This window comes from Pan paniscus, chromosome 4, assembly GCF_029289425.2.
Source record: "Pan paniscus chromosome 4, NHGRI_mPanPan1-v2.0_pri, whole genome shotgun sequence".
In the NCBI taxonomy this organism is placed as follows: Eukaryota; Metazoa; Chordata; class Mammalia; order Primates; family Hominidae; genus Pan; species Pan paniscus.
This window is the reverse complement of record NC_073253.2, coordinates 89,149,602-89,174,639: the sequence shown is the minus strand read 5'-3', so window position 1 is coordinate 89,174,639 and position 25,038 is coordinate 89,149,602. Positions and strand designations below refer to the sequence as shown.

The 25,038-nt window shown below is 36.4% G+C and overlaps 1 long non-coding RNA gene across 1 annotated transcript in view; it reads right to left on the bottom strand.

Moving 5' to 3' along the window:
- LOC117980328 (uncharacterized) overlaps window positions 1-22,107 on the bottom strand; it is a 259,995-nt gene extending 237,888 nt beyond the window's left edge. Inside the window, exon 1 of the long non-coding RNA XR_008625401.1 lies at window positions 21,958-22,107. This is a non-coding gene — a long non-coding RNA (uncharacterized LOC117980328). The remainder of the gene's footprint in view (window positions 1-21,957) is intronic.
- Window positions 22,108-25,038: the final 2,931 nt, after the last annotated feature.

The window sequence follows — 25,038 nt, the reverse complement described above, 5'->3', positions numbered from 1 at the left end:
GTTTTGAAAGAGGCATTCCAGTGAGGTGCTGTACACACGAAAAATCTTCTACCTCTTCCTACGCTCTTACAGCACTCATGACAGTTACAAGAATTGTCATATTGTGCTTTCATTTCATATCTGGTGGCCAGCAAGAACTCAGGAAACATATGTCAAAGACTGGAGGAAAAAAATGGCTGATTAAAGAATACAAAAAATAAATCTCATCAAAAGTCAGATTGATTTACTTTTTATTTCCTTTGTGAAAACCAGGCTTGTCTTCTGTCCATGTACTTGATGCTACAGTTATAACAAATTAGTCATAATTTCATATTCATGCCCTTATTACTTTCTGAATATTCTCTTTTCTGCCTTCTTGTCTGACCTGTATAGTTTCTCTTCTCTCAATCTCACCTCAAATATCAGTTTTATTACTAAGGCACCCTGCCCTGGTGCTTTCACAACATAATAGTTCCAAGTTCTACCAAATCTTTTTAGCATTACATTGTAATTATTTTAATGTCTCTTACTCCTATAGGAGTGAGCAAATTGAGGCCAGTAGAATGTTTTATTATGATATACCTATCCCTTTTCATAGTGCTTGATAGAAATCAAAATCAATTATTGGTACTGTGAATAAACTAATGAATGCTGCTGCTTTCCATGAATCATGTCATAGAAAACCTCTGCCTACCCATATTAATAAAAGTAGTCAATTGCAAAGAAGCCTAAGGCAATAGGCTGGATTTGTAACGAAGTAAATAAGACATAATTGCCAGAAGGCAAAATTGTGTAATTGAATGTGCATGGATTTTATATTAAAAATTATCCCATTCTGGTTGCACGATTTGTACCTCATGACATTGAAAACTGAATATAATTACTCCTTTTTTTCATACATTAGAATATTATCATTTTTGCTTGGTTGCTGTAAGACTGAGTAACCAAATGTAAAAGAATCTAAAATGCCTGGCACATAAGAAGCCTTCCAAAGATAATATTTCAAATCTCCTTATTTTTTATGGGAAAGATGGGAACCCTGAGGACTAATCTCAGCTATTCCAGTTACAAGTGTTTTGATCTTGAATTAATTATGTAAAAATCCACGATCTTTGGTTTTTATTTATAAAAGAATCATCATGGCACTAAATGTTTATTATGGGGGTTAGATATCACACGTAAAGTTACTAGCAGAGTTCCTATTATGCATAATAGCTCGACAAAGTATTAATCAGTTTAACATGAAAAGATGTTAACAAAAATAACTTGTTAGGCTGTAGCCTAAAGACAGAATGATTGAGTCCATACCAGGTACCCTCAATTCTAAAGCGTGGTGCTAATTCAGCTGATGAGGGTGCACTGGACTTTGTAGAGGTACTTTGGCTAGAGTCAGTCTGTCATCTATATTAAATATGTAAGAGTTGAGAGTGCTGAGGAGAAGAGGATTTTCTTGCAGAGATTTTCATTGCAGTTGCACTATTGCCCAGTCCTTGAGAAGGGGAAATCTGGAATGCGTCCTTAATATCATGTATTGAGAGAGAGGCATTCAAGGAGACTGTCTGAAGAGGCTGACATGGGTGGCACTGGATATTGATAGATGCAGAGGAGCCATATGCGACTCCTAATTCGTAAGATTAAAGACATTTTCCCTTTCCTGGGGGCAGAATAAAGGGGAGGGGAGTATCATTAGGAATGCACTGTGCTTCCACTAAGAGATGGACAAAGTTTTGTGTCTTTCAACAGGCATCCCTTATGAGAGAAAGAGAGAGACAGATGGACTAATGCCAAGAGTAGAGCCTGGAGATAAAATGAACAAGAACCATGAGTACTGAGGAGCAATGTCACAAGGTGCTAGCCTAAAACATTGCTAGAAACAAAAAAAACTTGGTCAAAGATTGTCTTTGCAGCATTCTCCAAGGAGTCTGTTTAAGTGTCAGCATTGGCTCCTAGTTAATAAGAAAAGTAGTGACATCAATTTGTCATCATTTCTGCCAAGTCTTTGCTCTTTCTGTCAGGCCTACAAAATTGATCAGGCCTAAGTTGGATGAAAGTTTAAGATACTCAATACATTAGATTGAAATGGATTCCTTATTTTGGACTGCTATTTGTTTAAAGCCAACAAAAATAGAATATTTATGCAGTCATTGTAACTTGATAAATCTATGGAGCCTATTTTTTATTTCACTCAGAAATATACTAAGAGCAAATTAACAGTGCAGAAATAATAAAATTGATTACTAAATTCAAAAACTATCATATTCATTTCCTTCAGTGAACCAATTATTTGTTAATGATGTATCATGGATATTTTAAGAGGTACATAAAACAATGAATGCTTCTTTTGAGTTATAGTCTTACAGAGAGAGTACTCATCAAGTCAACAAATATGTTTAATTCTGAATGTCTCAATATACTTCTACTGTACTTTTTACTAGACATCATCAGTGTTTTGACAACATTGAGTGAGTTATGCAACTAGAATTATAAACCACATGGCAATGAAAGTAGACTCAGTCAACCATGACTGGCCAGATTGGCATCAAGAATATTGTCATTACAATGAAATTTTGATTTTGAAAAGACAGAGAAAAATCAAGAAAAAAATGGGCAGAAGGGAGAGAAGAATATAAGTTTAGGTGGATTTGAAAAAAATTTGGACCCTAGATAACATAAAATCTAAATGGCTTTAGAACTTCAATCAATACCCTTTACATCTTGTTATCTTATCTGTACTGACATATTTCAGCTTTCTCAAGAATTGCATGTCCCTTGACAAGTATGTGTGTGTGTGTGTGTGTGTAAACTACACAACAAACACACACATATCTGTAGTTTATATATATACATACACACATATATATGAAGTTTATGTGTGTGTGTGTGTGTGTGTGTGTGTGTGTTTACTCAAATGCCCTTTTGCTAGTTCTTCTTGATGTTGAAGTTGGTGGTGGGTTGTGAGTGATGTTTGAGTTTTGACATTTTTTGTTATGATAAAGAAAAGTATCCATTCTAATGAGAGTAATTGATATCTGGATGTTATTTAGGGTCTTCCCATATCATAGGATTAACCAAGCAGCATCTGGTACTAGTGGCTATTTAGAAAAGTTAATCTGTTCCATAGGAAAAGAGGCACTCATTTTAAAACATGAGTCATGTAGCTATTCCTAGTCCTTTTATTTCCTTTTACAGTCCGAAACACTGCTGGGACATGTCTCAGGAAAAGAATTATCATTGTCTATAATTAGACATTTAATATACTGACTCATAAGAAGTGTTTGGACATCCAAGGCATCAATGAGTCAATTATATTTTTAATCTTTAAAACTGCTACTAAAACAGTGCTGCTGAGAGTCATTACTCTTGATTAATAGCAAAGCATACTTTTTAGAAGAAAAAGCCTATATTTCTCTTTGATTTCTAACTGCACACGCATATGCTAATTGCCACGGAGAGTTTATTTAGCTGGACGTTTGGGACATGTGGGTTACATTTTTATAGCTACTTCAGACAGAAAATCTTTTCAGTATATTCTACACAGCTAGGCAACAAAGAGGAAGAGGGCAATTTACAACTGGAAGTTCTTCTAATCCTCCCTCCTTACTTGTGCCTTAATGAAATGATATATCTTAGTGGAATCCATAATAACAGTAATTTCTGTTCCCACAAGTAAGCCTTTCAGAATGAAATTATCACATTTTCTATATTCAGAAATTTGCCAAAATAAACTTTGGAAAACATGTGTGACTCTGTACCATATTGTCTGCAGCCCCCAAACTGACAGCATTTGGCTTATATTGCATCATTCAAACCTCACTTGTATTGAAATGCTCTACTACTGAATTTGTAATAGCAAATGAGACTTGCAGAAAGCTTCATCCAGAGAGTCATGTTCTTCTGTAAACGTGATAATTGCCCTCATTTGACTACTGATTCATTTGGCTTTCCTATGGATAATTAAGAACCAAAGACCTGTGGTAATCACCGGACTGCATGGTATTCTGAACATTTGCAACATCCTGTTTAAAGCATACCAATTATATTAAACACATTTTGCAAAAGCTTTGTTTAAATCAAAAAGTGCTTATTTTTTATTTACACTTGAAAGTTGAAGATAGCTACTATATTGTTCCTTGGTCAAGTATTATAGTCAGTCATAATGTGATATAGTTTTAATTAATTAACAACTTAATTCTGACCCATTTTATTATAATATATGTGGAAATTTCCTCCAGATCCTTGTGTCAAAAATACAGAATTTCAGATATACATCTGTATTTTGATATATTACCAAGAAGCTTTTATTTTATATTAGATGTTTGTTTTAGATGACTGCCTGAAGAAAAAGAAAGGAATACTTTGTTCATAAATGATGAAATGACCAAATGAATCAATTGTATAGGCAACATTCTTTTTCTTTTTCTTTTCTTTTCTTTTTTTTTTTTTTTTGAGACAGAGTCTCTCTCTGTCGCCAGGCTGAGAGAGTGGCATGATCTCGGCTCACTGTAACCTCTGCCTCCCGGGTTCAAGTGATTCTCCTGCCTCAGCCTCCTAAGTAGCTGGGACTACAGGTTCACACCACCATGCCCACCTAAATTTTGTATTTTTAGTAGAGATGGGGTTTCACCATGTTGGCCAGGATGGTCTTGATCTCTTGACCTCATGATCTGCCCTCTCTGGCCTCCCAAAGTGCTGGGATTACAGACGTAAGCTACCATGCGGGGCCGGCAACATTATTTGTCAAAGAGATTCTGTTTGTTTAGTTAGTTAAATCCATTTTGATAATGTTTTAATTTTCATTTATGTTGGAATAATTCAACATTACCTAAAATTGAATTGTATTAATATTTTGCATTTGCATGAAACAATATTTACAGACATCAGCATTTTACTCTATCCATAAATTAATAATATTACATTCATCCCAAAAGTTGAATATTTTTTATAGGAAGGTAAATAGGGCAGAGGGAACAAAACGATTATTTGATAAATATGATTCAAGCTCTTAACTTCCTTGCCAAAAGAATTCTGATTTATTTCAGCGCTTTTCAGACATACCGAGAGCAACAGAGAGCTCAGGAATAATAGTTTCCTTCAATAGGTCCAAGGATACACTATGATGAGTCTCAGTCAATTGTAGTAATTCCATTTCCAGTTATCTGTTATTTGATAAGGATTAGGAAATGACAAATTCTAGTGACTCAGACGTCAGAAGACATCTGATGTGGGGCTTCTGGGAAAGATAACACTTGCATATTTAAGTAAAAGTAGAAAAACAAAAAGAAAACCACTTAATTCCTTTGAACGTATGGATGCTGTCACATGAAGACTTGGCACTTTGGCAAGTCTGTTGGGACAACTTTGTGAACCCAAAGCAATAACAGAAAATTACATTCTTCAATTGCTGAGCTAATGAATCAATGATTCTGGAACTGCCTCCTTCCAGAACTTTTATTCAGTGAACTAATCAACAACCTTAATGATGAAAATATTTTTAGTAGAATATTCTGTTTTTTTGCAGGAAAACATGATAAACATATTGTAAGAGATATGTGATAAGCACGTTGTTGTAAGAGACACAAAAATATTAGACACAGTCTCTGACTTATAGACAGACTCCTCTGAAGATGCTCCTACCCTGAGCCCCTGAGAGGAAGCTATGATTTATCTGAATGATATATATTGGGAAAATATAACAATGTGATCAACTTCATCTTTTTCCTCTTGGAAACAAGGTGCCACAGAATGAATATGTCCCTGTCCATCCTGCGACTGGGTGGGTGGGTCTGCCTAATCCTGAGTTTTGGGTGAGGAAGTGCTTTTAGGCTCTATCTTCCAATTCTGCCCATCAGTGATACAGTAGATATTTTGGTCTTCATCTACCAATCCTACTTTTGTCTCTCAATTAGTTCAGAACCTAAGTGGGAAGTAGGAGTGTTTTAATCAGTACCTCCTCAGCGGCAACAATGGGTTGAGTGAGTGATTAAAATTGAAAATAGACTTATTTCATTGAATGTTTTGCAGTCCACTTTGAACATACATGTGGATTTCTTAAGGGATAGAACTTTCAAGGCAAGAGAGTTTCTCCCCAATATCAAGTCCTCAACCCAAGTTCAGGTGTGAAAACAGATTCCACAAGTTTATCTGGCTTGCCACCTCAGATTCATTTTTGTCTCTTCTCTCTCTACATTACAAACTTATATCTCTTTTTTCTGTAGAATTTTCTTTGAGAATTTTTTCTTCAGTGCCACCTCAACTACTTTTGTCTAACTGTATTATCTAAACCACTTCAGCTAGCTCCCATATCCATAAAACTTAACAATAATAAAATAGAAAATCTTGGATTCAGATTCATAAGAAGTGGCTACTAATCATTATTAGATCAATAAAAAGTTGTATGACTTTGACTGTCCAAGCTCACAGTTTTTTTTTGCCTTAAATACTATACCACCTCCTAATTCTAACCTACATTTTGCGCAAACTGTGCCCTGCATAGGATACTTTCACATTACCTGCTACACTTTAATGGAATTTTGTGTTAATGAAATTTAAGGCCCTTCAGGATCTATATCACATTTTATTTGACTTTGTATTTCTAGCATCTTTCACAGTGTTTAACCTACAATAAGTGTTCAACAAATAGTTATTGAATTAATGTATAAAATTTTAATCTTTATTTGTCTCACATACCTGTCAATAAAAATAAAATATCAATATCTGTTCTATTTACTGTTAATGATACATTTGCAATTACATGGCAAAAGTAAAATGGACAAAGACAAAGCCATCAGAATTGGGGATAAAATTTCTAATATGAGAAAGGGATTTTATATATATGCATTATCCTTTGGCTGTTTCTATGATCTTTTGTGTTTCTTAAACAGCATGCCAAATATCAAGTAGGATATTGAGCTGAAGGAAAGAACACAGGATAAGGCCAAAATAAGCCTGTCACAAATATGTCATTAGTGCCAAAGATTAGATCCAGCAGAAATCTCATTTTTTTTATTCTGAGTTTTACCATATCTCAAAAGTCCTGATAGGATTGCATAGCGTAGGGTTGATGGATCTCAATATGTTCATGTTCCCATGGTGATTCTGATGTGCAGCAAGGCCCAGCACTACTCTTCCTGTCAAATGAATACTCACCTTTTTAATTTGGTACATTTCAAGCAAACAGGAAATGATAGAGTTCTAAGTCCCAATAAAGACAACTTAATTACAAATACATTATTCTTTGAAACCAGCAGTATTGATAGGTAGAAGAATTGGAATTTTTAAAAATCGTAATTGGTTCTTTTTCATAGTCTCAATTCCCATTCTGCTAACAGGGTTGCTATGAGGATTCCATGAGATAATTTGAAAGTACTTTTTAAAATTATGAACTGCTATTGCTGCTGTTTTGCTATTTTGAAATAATGCTTCTAGTCTGATTATATTTCATCATTCAATGTCTCCTTCCCATAATGGCAAAGAGCTGAAGACTAGACAATTTTTTTTTTCAGAAGGAACCAGCATTCTGGAAGCCCCACCCTTTCAGGTCAAGTACCTGGGGACTGTGACTTTAACTCTATGAGCTTCACTTTTCCTATCTATACAAGAACTATAAAACCAATCACATCTCATTATTAGATGATATAACACTTTTAAACTGCTTACCCCTATGCCTGATACATAACAGTAAGTACACATAATTAGTATAGAATATTAACAAAAAAAGTTGACAATGATGAATTCTTGCTTGTATATGTTCTTAAATCCCCTTGCCCCACTTTACCTATCCAAATCCATCTCTTAAAAATTCCCAAGAGGAATCTTAACTTTTAGCCTGCCCAGTTTTCTCATCAGCTGTCATAATGGTCACTTTCATTTGGACATTAATCTTTTACTATTTTAAGCTGTTTTGTTTGCTACTACATGAAATTAACAGCCAAGCGCTATGATATCTATATGCTAAATATTTAATTATTTTCTTCATTTATTAATGTATCAAATTTTTATTGAATGCCTATTATGGTTCAGATGGTTCAGTCTGTGAAAAGCACTAGAAATAAAACAGTTGATAAATAGGTATTATAGGTTTTCTCAACTTAATGTGGGAAAAATAATTATAACATAAAACTCACAAAAAAAGCTAAGACAGAAAGAAGAAATTTAAAGAAGTGTAAACTATTGTCATGTGTGTGAGTATGTGGGAGGGTTCTTATCTTATTGGTCAATATGGCATGCAAGTCCCAGTACAGTAGTCAGAAACAGGCATCTGGAGAACTGAATAGAGAGAGAGAATCTGTTACATAAAGAAAATGATACTTTCAATAAAGAGAAAAGAACATGCAAAAATTGAGTTATGGCATCAATTTGTGACTGAAGGCATAAACACAATAGAAGAAGGCCACCGTGGGCAGACAAGAAGTGGAGCTGCAGAGACGGGCAGGGAGGAGCAAGACTATGCTGAATATGAAATAGTTACAATATCTTTGGAAGTTAAATGGGAAACTCTTGTGAAGTTTTAAGTATTGCAGGGACCAGTTTGGAGGACGTTGCATTAATCCAGATGAGACACAGAGATGGTGCAAAAATCCTATAGGTATTGGTATACCTGGTGATCTGATCTTTGACCCTCTGAATATTTCCAATAGCACATTTGAAATAATGGTTGTCCAAAACTTACATTTTGTATTGAAAAATGCTATAATAAATTTGTTTTTCCAGGTTTTTATAGATGGGATGCTTGTGTTCCCACAAAATTCCTATCTTGAAGCCCCAATTCTCAGTCAGACTGTTATTTTGAGATAGGACCTCTATGAAAGTAATTATGGCTAAATGAAGGTATAAGGGTACAGCCCTACTTCAATAGGATTAATGTCCTTGTAAAAAGAAATAAGAGGCCAGGAATATCTTTCTCTTGGTGTGCACAAAAAAGAAAGGCCATGTCAGAACACAGGAATAAGGCAGCCATCTGTAAGTCAGGAAGTGGACCCTCACTAAAACCCAACCATCCTGACACTTTGATTTTGGACTTCCAACCACCAGAACTGTGAGAACATATATTTCTGTTGTTTTTGTCATAGCAACCCCAGCAGACTGAGACACAGATAATCCCCAAAACATATGATTGTGCAAACGTCTAGGCACAGCCTGTAGACTACTCTGCATACTTAGTTCTACTGTCTTCCCGATTGGAATCAGTCTCATATTTGTGATCATTAAGTATGTTGCTTAGCATACCTATAATATTCCCTACCTCAAGGAAATGTGAAAATATATCCTAAGAACTTGCAAAAGTTAGTGAAGAAACTTGGTGAGACACAGAGTCATAGGAAGGCCCAAACATTAGAAATATTTTGAACAACATAAAATGTGTTTACCTGAGGTTAAGTTTAAGGGCTGAAGTTTGGAGGTGCACATCTAATCTATCATGCATGCAGTACTTTCTGGTGTTGATAGAAAGGAAAGTTTGAAAATATTTAATACAGAATAGTGACTATTTGGATATTTTAAGCTGTTTTCCTGATATTTAGGCAAAATAGGATTGGGTTGTTGGATGAGTTGGCATTGCATTACTCTTTCCCTCTGTCAATGGAATGGAATGGAATATAAAGCCTCACTATCCCAAATTTAACTATTCAGCCAGGTGTGGTGGCTCACGCCTGTAATCCCAGCACTTTGGGAGGTCAAGGCGGGCAGATCACTTGGGGTCAGGAGTTTGAGACCAGCCTGGCCAAGATGATGAAACCCCGTCTCTACTAAAAATACAAAAAAAAAAAAAAAAAAAGCCAGGAATGGTGGCCACACCTGTAATCCCAGCTACCTGGGAGGCTGAGGCAGGAGAATCACTTGAACCCAGGAGGTGGAGGTTGCAATGGGCCAAGATTGCACCACTGCAATCCAGCTTGAGCGACAGAGTGAGACTTTGTCTCAAAAAAAAAAAAAACACACACACACACACACAAACAAACAAAATTTAACTATTCAACTTCAACTTTTTCAAGGATGTTTTTGACATGTAATTAGGGAAGCCTGTATTTTGGAAAAAGGTTATTAAAGACTCTCTGATAGAATATATATTTAGCCAAAGACAGTCATTAAGAGACTTTTGGAATTTCCTTTTATGTGTGTGTTTAATATTCTATTTAGATTGAACAAACAGATAATGGTGCCATTTGCTAAAATTCATATTTCTGAGGAAAAAATTGTTTGGTGGGTGGTTGAGTATCATTTCATTGTGCATCATTAATGTGGTTGGTGTATATGTCCCCTCCAATTTTTATATTGAAATGTAATTCACAATATTGGAGGTGGGGCCTGATGGAAGGTGGGGCCTGGTGGAAGGTGGGGCCTGGTGGAAGGTGATTGTGTCATAAGGTTAGATCCTTCATGAATGGTTTAGCACCATCCCCTTGGTGATAAGCGAGTTCTTTTTCAGTTAGTTCATGTGAGATCTGGTTGTTTAAGACAGTCTGGGACCTTCCCCGTCTCTCTCTTGTGCTCTCACTCTCACTATGTCACACACTTGCTCCCTCTTTACCTTCCACCATGGTTATAAGCTTCCTGAGCCCTCATCAGGAACAAATCCCAGCTGCATACTTCCTGTACAGCCTACAGAATCAGGAGCCAAATTAAAACTCTTTTCTGTATAAATTACCCAGTCTTAAGTATTTCTTTATCTGACACACAAGAACAAACTAATACTAAAAATTGGTACTGAGAAGTGGGGCATTGCTCTAAAGATACCTGAAAATGTGGAAGCAGCTTTGGAACTGGGTAATGAGCAAAGGTTGGAAGAGTTTGGAGGGTTCAGGGGAAGACAGAAAGATGAGGGAAAGTTTGGAACATCTTAGAGACTTGCTAAGTGGTTGTGACCAAAATGCTGATAGAAATATAGACAGTGAAGGCCGAGCTGACACAGTCTCAGGTGGAAGTGAGGAAGTTATTGGAAAACTGGAGGAAGGTCACCTGTATTGTGTCCTAGCAAAGAATTTGGCTGCATTGTGTTCATGATCTAGGAATCTGTGGGAGTTTGAACTTAAAAATGATGACCTAGGGTATCTTATGGAAGAAATTTCTAAGCAGTAAAGTGTTCCAAAGGAAGCCTGGCTGCTTCTAACAGCCTATGACCAAATAAAGAAGCAAAGGGATGACTTAAAGTTGGAACTTATATTTAAAAAGAAAGCAGAGTCAAAAAATTGAAAAATTCACAGCCTAGCCATGTGGCACAGAAAGAAAAGACTTTTTCTGGGAGATGAATCCAAGCAGATTGTGAGCAACCACTTGCTAGAGCTATCAGTACGATTAAAAGAAAGCCACATGCTAATATCCAAAACAATGGGGAAAAGGCTTCAAAGGCATTTCAGGAAACTCTGAAGCAGCCCCTCTCATCTCAGGTCCAGAGGCCTAGGAGAACAGAATTTAAGAGCCAGGCCTGCGACACTGCTTGCTGACCTGCTCAGCCTCAGAACACTGTTCTTTATATCCTGGCCATTCCAGCTCCAGCCTTGGCTCAAAGGAGCCCATGTACAGCTCAGATTGCTGCTCCAGAGGTCCAAGTCATAAGTCTTGAAGATTTTCACGTGGTGTTAAGTCTGAAGGTGCATAAAATGCAAGAGTGAATGAGGCTTGGCAGCTTCCACCTAGATTTCAGAGGATGGATGAGAAAGCCTAGGTACTCAGGCAGAAGTCTACCACAGGGGTGGACCCCAAACTAAAAACCTCTTCCAGGACAGTGGAGAAGGCAAATGTGGGGTTGGAACCATCACAAAGAGTCTTCAGCAGGGCGCTGCCTAGTGGAACTGTGGGAAGAAGGCCATTGTCCTCCAGACATCAGAATTGTAAAGCCAAGGGCAACTTACATGTAGAGCCTGGAAGAGTTGCAGGCACTCAACTCCAAGTCATGACAGCCGCCATGGGGGCTGCACTCTGCAAAACCATAGGGGTGGAGCTGTCCAAGACCTTGGGAGCCCACTCTTCTCACCAGGGTACCAAAGATTCAGAACAAGGAGCCAAGGGAGATGATGTTGAAGCTTTAAGGTTTAGTATCTGCCCCACTGGGTTTTAGACCTCTGTGGGTCCAATTGCCCCTTTCTTTTGACTGACATTTCCCTTTTGCAGTAGTAATGCCAGTAGCACAATTGTATCTTGGGAGTAAATAACTTATTTTTGAATTTATAGGAGGAACAAACTCACCTCAAGATCAGACTTTGGACTTTGAACTTTTAAGTTAATGCTGGAACAACAGACTTTGGGGGACTATTGCAAAGGCATGATTCTATTTTGAAATGTGAGAAATACATGAGATTTGGGGGGCCAGGGGCAGAATGATATGGTTTGGATGTTTGTGCCCTCCAAATTTCATGTTGAAATGTGATTCCCAATGTTAAAGGAGGAGCCTGGTGGGAGGTAATTGAATTATGGGGGTAGGTGTTTAAAGAATGATTTGACACCATACTCTTGGTGATAAGTGAGTTCTCAGTCAGTTAGTTCACATGAGATCTGATTGTTTAAGAGTCTGGACCTCCCACTCCTCTCTCTCTCTTGCTCCTGCTCTCACCATGTGACATGCCTGTTCTTCCTTTGCTTTCCACCATGATTAAAAGCTTCCTGAGGCGCTCACCAGGAGCAGATGCAGTGCTGCACTTTCTTTTTTTTACAGCCTGCTGAACCATGAGACAAGTAAACCTCTTTTCTTTTCAAATTACCCAGCCTCAGGTATTTCTTTATAGCAGCACAAGAATGGGCTGACAGAATCCTATATCATTATTATCATACGCATTTCTCTTTTTTTTCTGTTGCCACTACCATTATTTAGGAATCTTGTATATATTATAGTTATAAACTACTATCATAGAGTTACAAACTCAAATGCTTTAAGACTCTAATCTTCAATTTTCATATCATGGTTTTTATGTCAGAAAGACAGTTGGATTACAGGTCTAAAGTTTAATAATTCTGTGAATTGAGAAATCCATTTAACCTCATTGAAATCTAATTTCTTTCCATGAAGTAGAAGAATAATAACCACCACGCAGAGTTGTGAGAAGAGAATGTATATAGATGTATGAATTCTAATATCTGACATATTTACAGAGTTTAGTTCCATGGGGAACATGCACACACACACACACACGCACACACACACACACGCACACACACACACATGAAATATTGTGATTATACGTATATATAGGTCACCATACATATTCTGATTTTACATATCCTTTAATTTCTACCATTTTCAACAACATGAATGATTCTGGAGTAAATTCTTAACATTCTTGCATGTAAATTCTTATGCGTTAAAATGGCCTAAAGTTTAGTGAAGAAATAAAAATGACTCATATTGAAAATTAAACAACAAAAGGATGCCTCAAACATGTAACATACTAAGTTCACAATATCGCACAGAAATTTAATGGCAGCGAGTCTTCACAAGTAGCTTCTTACCATTATCCATAAAGGGAAATGGCAAGCAAGCAAGCAAAGAAAAAACATCCTTGTGTCTCACTAAAGTATATCATTGATTGGTTTACATTTCTTCAGAGCCTATTTACTGGAATAGGAAACAAAAACAATCAGAGGGAAAAGGGTTCTATCAACTATAAACTTTGTCTTATTTATTTTTCCCTGATAATTATAGGAATTTTAGAAATGCTAAATAATATGAGTATTTCTTCTAACACAAGACAACCACTGTTAATATTTCTATATATTTCTATCTAGACAATTTTTTCTAAGCATATATTTTATTTTTAATGTAACCTAAAACACTATATGTTTGTTTTTACATTTTCCAGAATAAATGTGCAGTTTTAATAACATTCCATTCCATGTGTTTCTATCATTTTATGAATAAGTATATACATCAGGGTCTCATAATAAAATATAAATCCCATTTTCCAATAAAATGATAAACATCTCTTGATATTTGGGGATATTTTTTTGAAATACATTTCTACAAATAGAATTGACCTGTTTCCCACTTAGAAAAAAAAGTGCAGCTTGCTGTCAGCATTCATTTAATTTTATACACACATGCTCTTTGAAACGGAAGCAAATTTGATTAATTTTCAATGTGAAAATAAAATATAAAAACTGTTCTTGGAGTTATTTCTAAACAGAACATCAGAATCATCTGAATCATCTGAATTGTCTACGGAAAAATCAGATTCATCAAATGAATCTTCAGCCAACCACTGTTTTGAGAACATTGTGTAGAAATGCTGGGAGTTTCTAGGATTTGACATTTTCAGCTGTCAAGAATTACTATATTTTGTAAGTATCAATACCACTACTAAAAACAAAATGGTATAAACAGAATTATGTATTTTATTTCCAAAGTTGACATACTGGACCGGTGCAAAAATAACAATAAAAGAGAGATATTTCATTGCAAACTTATCTCAGGATAATCGCTGCAACCACAAGTACTGCTGGTGAGTATTCTCAAGACAAATGGGAAAAGGGTTAAACGATATACTCATTGTTTAATATTTGTATATCTTTACCAAATTACCTTTGATGAATACTTTATAACAGGGGCCCCCACCCCTACCAGGCCACGGACCACTACATGTCTTTGCCCTGCTGGGAACGGGGCGGCACAGCAGGAGGTAAGCGGCCAGAGAGCTGGCGTTATCACCTGAGTTCTGCCTCCTGTCACATCAATGGCGGCATTTGATTCTCCTAAGAGTGGGAACCTATTATTAACTGTGCATGGGAGGGATCTAGGTTCCATGCTTCTTGTGAGAATCTAACTAGTGTGTGACATGGAATTATTTCATTCCAAAATCATATCCTACCGACCTTGTCTATGTCTTCCACAAAACTGATCCCTGGTGCCAAAAAGATTAGGGACCACTGCTTTATAAATATTTATACTTCATAAAAAGTGTTGTATCGCTTAATTCACCAGCATTTGACATTATCATTTGAATGTATTTGTCAATTTCACAGGTCATTTTCTTCATGAGTACTACTAAACATGACAATAGTTTTATATTTATAATCAGTTATATTTCTGTGTTGTAAAATGTTGCTTGCTTATCTTTTTGTACCATTATGCTTTTCTTGTCAATGGGTAAGCTGTAGCAAACCTTAGTCATATTTTCTTTTGTTTTGACACTTTTGTTTTTTACAACTAACTTTGATGTTGAAAAAAAGTTATATACTTTAATGCATTAGTCTTTCTTTTTATATTTGTACTTTAAAAGTGACATCTATATGTTATTCACTTTTTTGTTCTACCTTGTAAATCCAGCTCTTAGCAAATTCCCTTTAAGGATACTTAAAACAACCACTGTATGAACTATTTGCTGTGGCATATAACACATAAAATGTCTTTGTAAAAATGTATTTAAATATGTGTTTGAGTGTAGTATTACTTAAATGTTTTGACATAGTGCACGTATTTATCATATATTATATAACTAAAAAAGAAAAAATTAAATCCATCCTAAATAAATAATTTATATCATTCTTCATTTTCTCTTGATGAGATTCAAAGCTGTTATAACTTATTTACATAGCAGTGTGGTGATTGAAAGGAAATATAATATACATAATCTTAATCAAAATTTACCACTTCTAAGAATTAATGAAGAATATGATGAATAATTATGCAAACTCTTTTTTATAGTTTACTGTATTATTTATTTAGTTTTTTATTTTCGTGGGTACATCGTAGGTGTGCGTATTTATGGAGTACATGAGATATTTTGGTATAAGCATGCAATGAATAAAATAATAACCACATCAGGAGTAATTTGGTATTTATCCCCTCAAGCATTTGTCTTTTGTGTTACATACAATTTGATTATACTCTTTTAGTTATTTAAAAATGTACAATTAATTTATTACTGACTATAGCCCCCCTGCTGTGCTATCAAATACTAGGTCTTATTCATTCTTACTATTTATTTTTGGGTTCATTAACCATCCCCTGCCCCCATAATACCCTGCCCCAAATCCCCCACTACCCTTCCCAGTCTCTGGTAACCATCCTTCTACTGTCTTTGTTTCTTTCTTTTTTTTTTGGGATGGAGTCTCACTCTGTTGCCCAGGCTGGAGTGCAATGGCACGATCTCGGCTCACTGCAACCTCTGCCTCCTGGGTTCAAGCAATTCTCCTGCCTTAGCCTACTGAGTAGCTGGGATTACAGGCATGCGCCACCACGCCCAGCTAATTTTTGTATTTTTAGTAGAGACAGGGTTTCACCATTTTGGTCAGGCTTGCCTTGAACTCCTGACCTCGTGATCTGCCCATCTTGGCCTCCCAAAGTGCTGGGGTTACAGGTGTGAGCCATCTTTCTACTTTCTATTCTCTGTGAGTTCAATTGTTTTGATTTTTAGATCCCACAAATAAATGAGAACATGCAATGCTTGTCTTTCTGTGCCTGGCTTATTTCACTTAACGTAATGACCTACAGTTCCATCCATGTTCTTGCAAATGAGAGAATCTAATTCTTTTTTATGTATCTGAATAGTTGGGCATTCAAAAAGGAGAGGATTTTCTAAGAAAATTGAATCACAGCATATAGCAACAATCACTACTAGCTTGTCATAACTTTGTCAAACACTAGCTAGATACCTAGATAGAATTTCCAGTTCCTCAGAGGATGTGGCTAAGCAAGCCTAAAATCTGTATAAAAATCAGCTAAAACACCATGTTGTTTTAATTACTATAGCTTTGTAGTACATTTTGAAATCAGGTAGGGTGATACCTCCAGCTTCGTTTCTTTTGTTATTTGTTCTTTTTAGCTAATCGGGGTCTTTTGTGGCTCTATATGAATTTTAGGATTTTTTTTTCCATTTCTGAGAAGAATGACATTGGAATTTTGATGGGGATTGCATTGAATCTACAGATCACTTTGGGTGGTATGAACATTTAAACAATATTAGTTCTTCCAAATGCAAGAATTCAGGATATCTTTCTATTCATTCATTTTAAATTTCTTTTATCAGTGCTCAACAGTTTTCTGTATACAGATTTTTTATCTCATTGAATAAATTTACTCCTAAGTATTTTATTTTATTTTATTTTTTTATTTATTGAGATGGAGTTTTGCTGCTGTTGCCCAGGCTGGAGCGCAGTTGTGTGATCTCGGCTCACTACAACTTCTGCCTCCCATGTTCAAGCGATTCTCCTACCTCAGGCTCCCGAGTAGCTAGAATTCAGGCGCCCACCACCACACCTGGCTAATTTTTTGTATTTTTTTGCTGCGGGAAGTCAGGGACCCCCAACAGAGGGACTGGCTGAAGCCATGGCAGAAGAACATAAATTGTGAAGATTTCATGGACATTTATTAGTTCCCCAAATTAATACTTTTATAATTTCTTACGCCTGTCTTTACTGCAATCTCTGAACATAAATTGTGAAGATTTCATGGACATTTATCACTTCCCCAATCAATACTCTTGTGATTTCCTATGCCTGTCTTTACTTTAATCTCTTAATCCCGTCATCTTCATAAACTGAGGATGTATGTCGCCTCAGGACCCTGCGATGATTGTGTTAACTGCACAAATTATTCGTAAAGCATGTGTGTTTAAACAATATGAAATCTGGGCACCTTGAAAAAAGAACAGGATAACAGCGATGTTCAGGGAACAAGGGAGATAACCATTAGGTCTGACTGCCTGGGAGCCAGGCAGGACACAGCCATATTTCTCTTATTACCAAAAACAGGTAAGAGAAATACCACTGAATTATTTCCCCAGTAAGGAATATTAATAATTAACAGCCCTGGGAAAAGAATGCATTCCCAGGGGGAGCCTCTAAAATGGCCGCTCTGCGAGTGTCTGCCTTATGCAGTTGTAGATAGGAATGAAACACACCCTAGTCTCCTGCAGCACCCCCAAGCTTGCTAGGATTCAGAAATTCCAGCCTGGCAAATTCTAGTCAGACCGGTTCTCTGCTCTTGAACACTGTAAAGATGTTTACCAATGACAATGCGTGCACAGCGGGACATGGAAGTTTATTAGTAACTCTAGTTTCACCCTGACGTTGTGATCTCTCCCTGACCTTCTGCCTTGTGATCTTTTGTTGCCCTTGAAGCATGTGATCTCTGTGACCGACACCCTATTCTACACTCCCTCCCCTTTGAAAATTGCTAATAAAAACTTGCTGGTTTTATGGCTCAGGAGCATCACAGAACCTGCCAACATGTGCTGTCTCCCCCAGACACCCAGCTTTAAAATCTCTCTCTTTTGTACTCTTTCCCTTTATTTCTCAGACCGGCCAACACTTAGGGAAAATAGAAAAGAACCTACGTTGAAATATCGGGGGCTGGTTTCCCCCAATATTTTTTTAGTAGAGATGGGATTTCATCACATTGGCCAGGCTGGTCTTGAACTCCTGACCTCAGTGATCCACCCACCTCAGCCTCCCAAAGTGCTGGGATTACAGGTGTGAGCCACTGCACCCGGCCAAGTATTTCATTTTTATACCTATATGATAACATCACATTGTAACCCATAAATATATACAAGATTATTTGTCAATAAAATAAAAATTTAAAAAACAATGAAAACATTATTGTGTAAATAGAAAACAACAAATGTAGACTTCAAGTTAACAAGTAGTGAGTTTAAAATCTTTCATTTCTTAAATATAATAATGTAGTTTCTTAAGAAAAAGGATACAAGGAATTATGGGGAAACTGAGGGCTTCTGTTCATTTGATATTTCAAAGACCTTTAATTTTTAGAAATGTTCAATATGTGATTAACTAAAACAGAATCAAATTTTAATAAATGTTTGTTAATAACTCCCCCTCCAAAAAAAAAAACAGCTATAGTTTTATTTTACACTTCTACTTCCTATTAATTGTTTCACCTCAACGTTACGGGATAAACTGTATCCTCCCAAAATGCATATGTTGAAGTCCCACCCCACAGTACCTCAGAATGCAGCCATATTTGCAGATAAGGTCCTTGAAGAGGTGATTCTGTTAAAATAAGGCCCCTAGGGTAAAATCTTAATCCAAGATTACTGGCATCCTTTATAACAAGAGGAAGAAACACTGAGAGGGCCTGAACCCAGGGATGAGCACGTGAAGAGGCAGCAAGAAAGTGGCCATCTTCAAGCCAAGAAGAGAGATTTCAAAAGAGCCCAACCCTACCAAACTCTCATCTCTGACTTCCAGCCTCCAGAACTGGGATGAAAATAAATTTCTGCTGTTAAAGCCACCCAGTCTGTGGTGGTTTGTTATGGCAGCCTTAGCAAATAGATATACTCACTAATGAAGATAAAGATATTTGAGGGAACTCTCTCTTCTCCTATGCTCCATAAAATGTGATATTGGGCTAAAAACTTTTTATAGTATATGAAATTCAATTTTAAAGTATTAGTTTACCAAGTGTGGTGTCTAGAGAAGCAGCATCAGCGTCAACTGGAAACTTTTTAGAAATGCAAATTTGTGAGCTTCAAGGCAATACTGACTTACTGACTCAGCAATTGGGGATGGGGGAAGGAATCTGTTTCAGCCAGCCATCTAGGTGATCACACCTTAAGATACACCTTAAAGTTTGAGAACCCTGTGTTTCAAATGTACTGAACTAGAGCTCAGCTGAGTGCCATTTATAAGTGAGGTAGCCCAGGTGTAATAAAACAGGAAAGGTCTGGCACCATGGCAAATTAGGGAAGGCATCTCCACTGGGGTCAGGCCAGCCAACTGGATGATTAGTGTAGAATTTGACACAGTTACCAGAAATGGATTTTTTAGGAGGATATTTCCTGACTTTTAAATACTGGTACCCAATTCTAACCATTGTTGGAAAACCAAATAAAACATCCTTGCAGGACAGTTCCATCCTGCGTGACCTCCCATTAATAATAATTACAATAATAATAGACATTTTGGAGGAGAGTAGTATGATACAATTTTTATTTCCCTATGCCTGTAAAAATTTGAGCTAGTAAATTCCAAGAGAAAGAGAAGATATTTAAAAATTTGCTTACTTTGGCTGGGCATGGTGGCTCACACCTGTAATCCCAGCACTTTGGGAGGCCAAGGCAGGCAGATCACAAGGTCAGGAGTTTGAAATCAGCCTGGCCAACATGGCGAAACCCTGTTTCTACTAAAAATACAAAAATTAGCTGGGTGTGGTGGCATGCGCCTGTAGTCCCAGCTACTCAGGAGGCTGAGGCAGGAGAATTGCTTGAGCCCGGGAGGCAGAGGTTGCAGTGAGCCAAGACCACACCATTGCACTCCTGCCAGGGTGACAGAGTGAGACTCCATTTCAATAAATAAATAAATAAAGTAAATAAATAAAATTTTGCTTATTTTTTCTCATATTCATGGTGATTTTTATGTATGTTGGAGTAGAAATTTAAATATACCATGTGCATATAATTCCTCACTCTACAAATGTACAGTTTAAAACTTGACACTACTTTTTGTTTAGTGTTCTGATGATCCCAGGCAAGGCTTTGGTTTGGCTTTTATAAACAAGGCAGGCATATTTTTAATAGCATATCTCAGGTCGACTGAGGTCTGTTTTCAGAGCTTGGATGCTCCAGGTGGCATTCCCACTGCCATCTGTGACTTGAATGTGGGGATTTAAAGATGGAGATATGCTGACTGGGACAGTTTCTCCACTGCTGACCATCTGCCACAGGGGCTGGAAACAGGGCTTGTAGTATTCAGTCTTCAGATGAAAAGTTAAATTAGCTGGCACCACTGTTCGAATGCCACTTTCTATTGCTGGACCTAAGCTAGGTTTTCGGATGCTGTTTACTTGTTTGAGGTGATTTTTTTGGTACCATTTAAAAATGAATGCAGAGAGGGAATAAAGATTATTAAGTTCTTGATGATTATAAAGTAGGAACATTTGCAAGTGCCCTGAAAAACTAGTCTCTTCTCACCCTACACCTCAATTCCCACTGCAGGACTACAGCTGAGAATTTGCAGATGAAGTGTTCTGTTAGTAATACTCCCTTAAACCCTGACCAATTTTGGAAGCACATGAGTTGAAGTCACTTCAAGTAAAGGATTTAAAAGTGCACATATCAATTAAACCTATAAAAATAATTGATAGGATCTCTAAATATTTTAACTAGACTGCTTCACTTTTATACTTTACTAAAACCAGTTAAATCAGATATCTAGTTCCTCATTGGTGTAAATGAATTTTCCCTTATGTTCTAAATGACAAATTCTATTTAGAAACAATCTTAAATTAATTAAAGTAGTCATTTGGGAAAGAATTATAACCTTTTGATAAAGATGAAAATATTAACTTGGAGAGCTAGGTTGAAGACTTGTGCTATTTTGAGAATCACAAACCAAACATATGCCAGAGTTAGAATTTAAAATCTATCCTGTCTTTTTATCCAAGTGATAATAATAATAGTCTTTTTCTTCACAATTAAGTCATACATTCCTAAACACCCAGAATCCACAAGAGTCAAGTAATTATAGGTGACCTATGACTTTCTTATCTCATGCCCAAATTCATCCTGAGGCACACAACTCTAACAGCTACTCTTGTATAAATATTTCACACCTGATTAGAAGAGATCGCCCTCTTTGAATGATATACATTTTTCTCCTCTTCCAAATCCCAGTAGCCTTTTAAACTATAGTACCTTCCCCTTAATTTCTTCACAATCATCATACTAGGCTTTTAGTTATCTTGTTCAGATTTCAGCAGGTCTATTGTACATGAGGATGAAGATAAGGTTACCATCCAGAGCATGGACTAGATGAAATGGAAAACAGTCTCTCAACAGAGTGTCATAGAAGAAGTATATGAGAAAACTAAACGCTTTGCTTTGAAGATTGACCACATATTTCCCATGGGTTTTTTTCCTGTAAAAAATTGGTTCTTTCTATGACATTGGTTTTATTCACAAAGTTTCTGCCTTTCTCCCAACCTTGTTAACCTGAGATTAGCATAAATCAAACCCCCAAAAGAAGGGAGTTCAGTTGGACCCCCAAAAGAGTTGAAATTGGAGAAGCCACATAGATAAGTTTAAATAATCTCACCCTATATTATTAAGGGGCATATCCCAAATCTTCTTTGGATAAGACTTTAGAGATTTTGAAATTTCGTAGTTTAACATCAGGTCTGCATCTGACCAGACATTTGATGAGGTTTCACAAGGACATATACTTTCTGTAAGTGGCCCCAATGTTCTTTTAAAGAAAAAAAAAAGAAAAATGAGAAACATTGTAGTATAATACAATAACTACAACAGATAAATATGTGTTTTCTCTTTTTTTTATTTTCTTTTTTACCAATTTCCATCCAGATACAAGACAGAACTACATAATCAAAATAAATAATTCATAGCCTTTTCCAGGTGACATCATACTGCAACTTACCTCAAGAAAAGCCATCTCCATCCCTGCATTTTTTTTCTCAAGAGTGCTGATTCTGACTTAGGTCAAGCCTACTTTTATAAAAACAGTTTTCAACAAAACAAACATCATCTTGTAATTTAATGTTTTTGATTTAGATTCATCAACAATCAGACAACTATTTATTATGCTGAATCTTGAAGATACAGATGATTACTATATGATCTTCAAACCCAAATATCACCCAGTAAATTCTCATTGTGGCTATCAGAAGGATTTATTTGCCTTCTTAGTGGAATGGAACTGGTCTAGCTATGTTAGCTATCTTGAACAAAATGATATAATTTATATTACGGGCTACATTTCTATAATAGTCATTTAAATATTCTGCTTCTAGAGACTACACATTGATCTTAAACTCCATCTATTTTCATAAACTAAATTTTAAATATGCCTAAAGTCATCATTGTCTAGATCTATACAATTTATTATATCATCAGATGAAAATGCATAAATTGGTAAAATGTCAACAACCACATAAACCACCCGCAATATGATTAATTCAGCATTACCTTTCTCTAATGGCTATCATTTCTAATTTTTTTTCCCTTTCACATCAAGCATCACCAAAAACACACAAGAAGTCTAAAACCTAAGTTGATAATTATCATATGAGGGCATGTTTGGTTATATCAAAAGCAATATACAGAATATTGCGGCAATGTTTAGTGAAGTGATTATCTGTGTGAAGCCATCAGCTTACACCCTTCACTTTATTATCAATCCTCAGTATTATTTAAGGCCATGGAGAAAACCATCATATAAGAATGTGCCTCCACATCCACTTGTCTTACTACTTTCTCCTCATCTTTCTTAGGTCCACCCATCTACACATTGCTTTCATTCCCAGAGCCCTCTGTCAAGTTATGATAATGAAAATAAGGACTTAAACGCTGGGGACAGTGGCTCACCCCTGTAATCTCAGCACTTTGGGAGGCTGAGGCAGGTGGATCACCTGAGGTCAGGAGTTTGGGACCAGCCTGGCCAACATGGGGAAACCCTGTCTCTACTAAAAATACAAAAATCAGTTGGGCGTGGTGGCATGTGCCTGTAATCCCAGCTACTTGGAAGGCTGAGGCAGGAGAATCCCTTGAACCAGGGAGGCAGAGGTTGCAGTGAGCCGAGATCGCACCACTGCACTCCAACCTGGGCGACGAGAGCGAGACTCCGTCTCAAAAAAATAAAAAAAATAAAAAAAATTAAAAAAAGAAAAGAAGGACTTAGTCTACTTATTTTCACTAGACATTTTCACTAGATGTTTCTTTTTAATTTGCACTAGATGTTTCTTTAATATTTGGGGTAATGATGAGAGTAGTGACCAGAAAGAAAAACTGGACCTTATTTATCATCCCCCAAACACTCTAGGATGCACCAAGATTGATCATTGCTGAGATTCAAGGGTTCTGAATAGGAAATCAGTCTCTAATCAGCAGAAACTCATGCTACATATTTTAAACTGTTACATCTCAGGCAGCAAAAATATCCTTTTTGTTTTACTACCGCAAACATAGTGGTGCTTAAATAGATCTTCAGTGTTTAATCCTCAGGAAAAATTTATAAGGCTTTTATGCATCATATGGTTTTTTTCTGCTTAAAATCTATGATCTTCAAGTATCAGTTTTCAATGTCCCTTTAAATAGTCTTTCTGAAACTTGTCAGTTTATGACTATTATGACTTCTCTCCTCTCAGGTCATGAAGTTTCATCTTTCCAATCTAAGGATCATTTGAGTACACTGAAATAAGTTTTTGGAAATGGTCCATGGTTTACACATATAAAAAACAAATACTTAGACTCTGATGTTTTCATGTGGCACCCTCACATTTGGCTTCTTTCAACACAGTTTTTAGAGAAGGAAAATTTAAGTTTATAAATTGTGAGCGTTAGCTTCTTTGTCGCCACAAATCTATGCACACACTTCTCTTTGCACACACTTCTCCTTCAGTGGGTACATCCCTTACATTCTACATTATAAAGCCAAGATGGAAACATTATTTGCTGTTTTAATTAATAGCTAATTACATTCACCTCTGTGCTCATTTCATTTTATTTTTATCAACTTCATTCCCTTAAATTCAAAATCTTGCTACACCACAGGTATGCTCCTTTGATATGTTAACATGGCTCAGCTACAGTCTCCAGTTGTTCAACCAAACACGAATTTAGTTACTTCTGTGAACATTATTTTTGGATATGATTGAAGTATATAATCAACTGACTTTAAATGAGAAAAAATTGTCCTAGCTACCAGAGGTCTTGTTTCAATCAGTTGAAAGACCTTAACAGCAGATGTGAGGCTTTCCTAATTAAGAAGAAATATAATCTGTAGACATCAGCTTCAACTCATGCCTAAGCATTCCAGTCTATCCTTCCTGAAGGCCTGCACTAAAAATTCTTGACTCATCATTCCTCACAATCATGTAAGCCAATTTCTTGCAATAGAAAACTAATACAGTGTTTTGATAATGGAGATACAATTATAATCAATCAAGTAGAACTTATTTACTTCATAAGGTTTTTCACATAGCAGGAGAGAAAATAATAAATATACTCTTGGTACTCGAATTTCTAATAGTTCTAATATTAACCATTTTAAGAAACTACCACAACATTTGTGCCAAAAGGCAATACAAATTTACTGTCTTCCAGTTTTGGCATTCAGAAGCTCAAATGCATCTTTCTAAGCTAAAAATCAGGGTGTATGCAA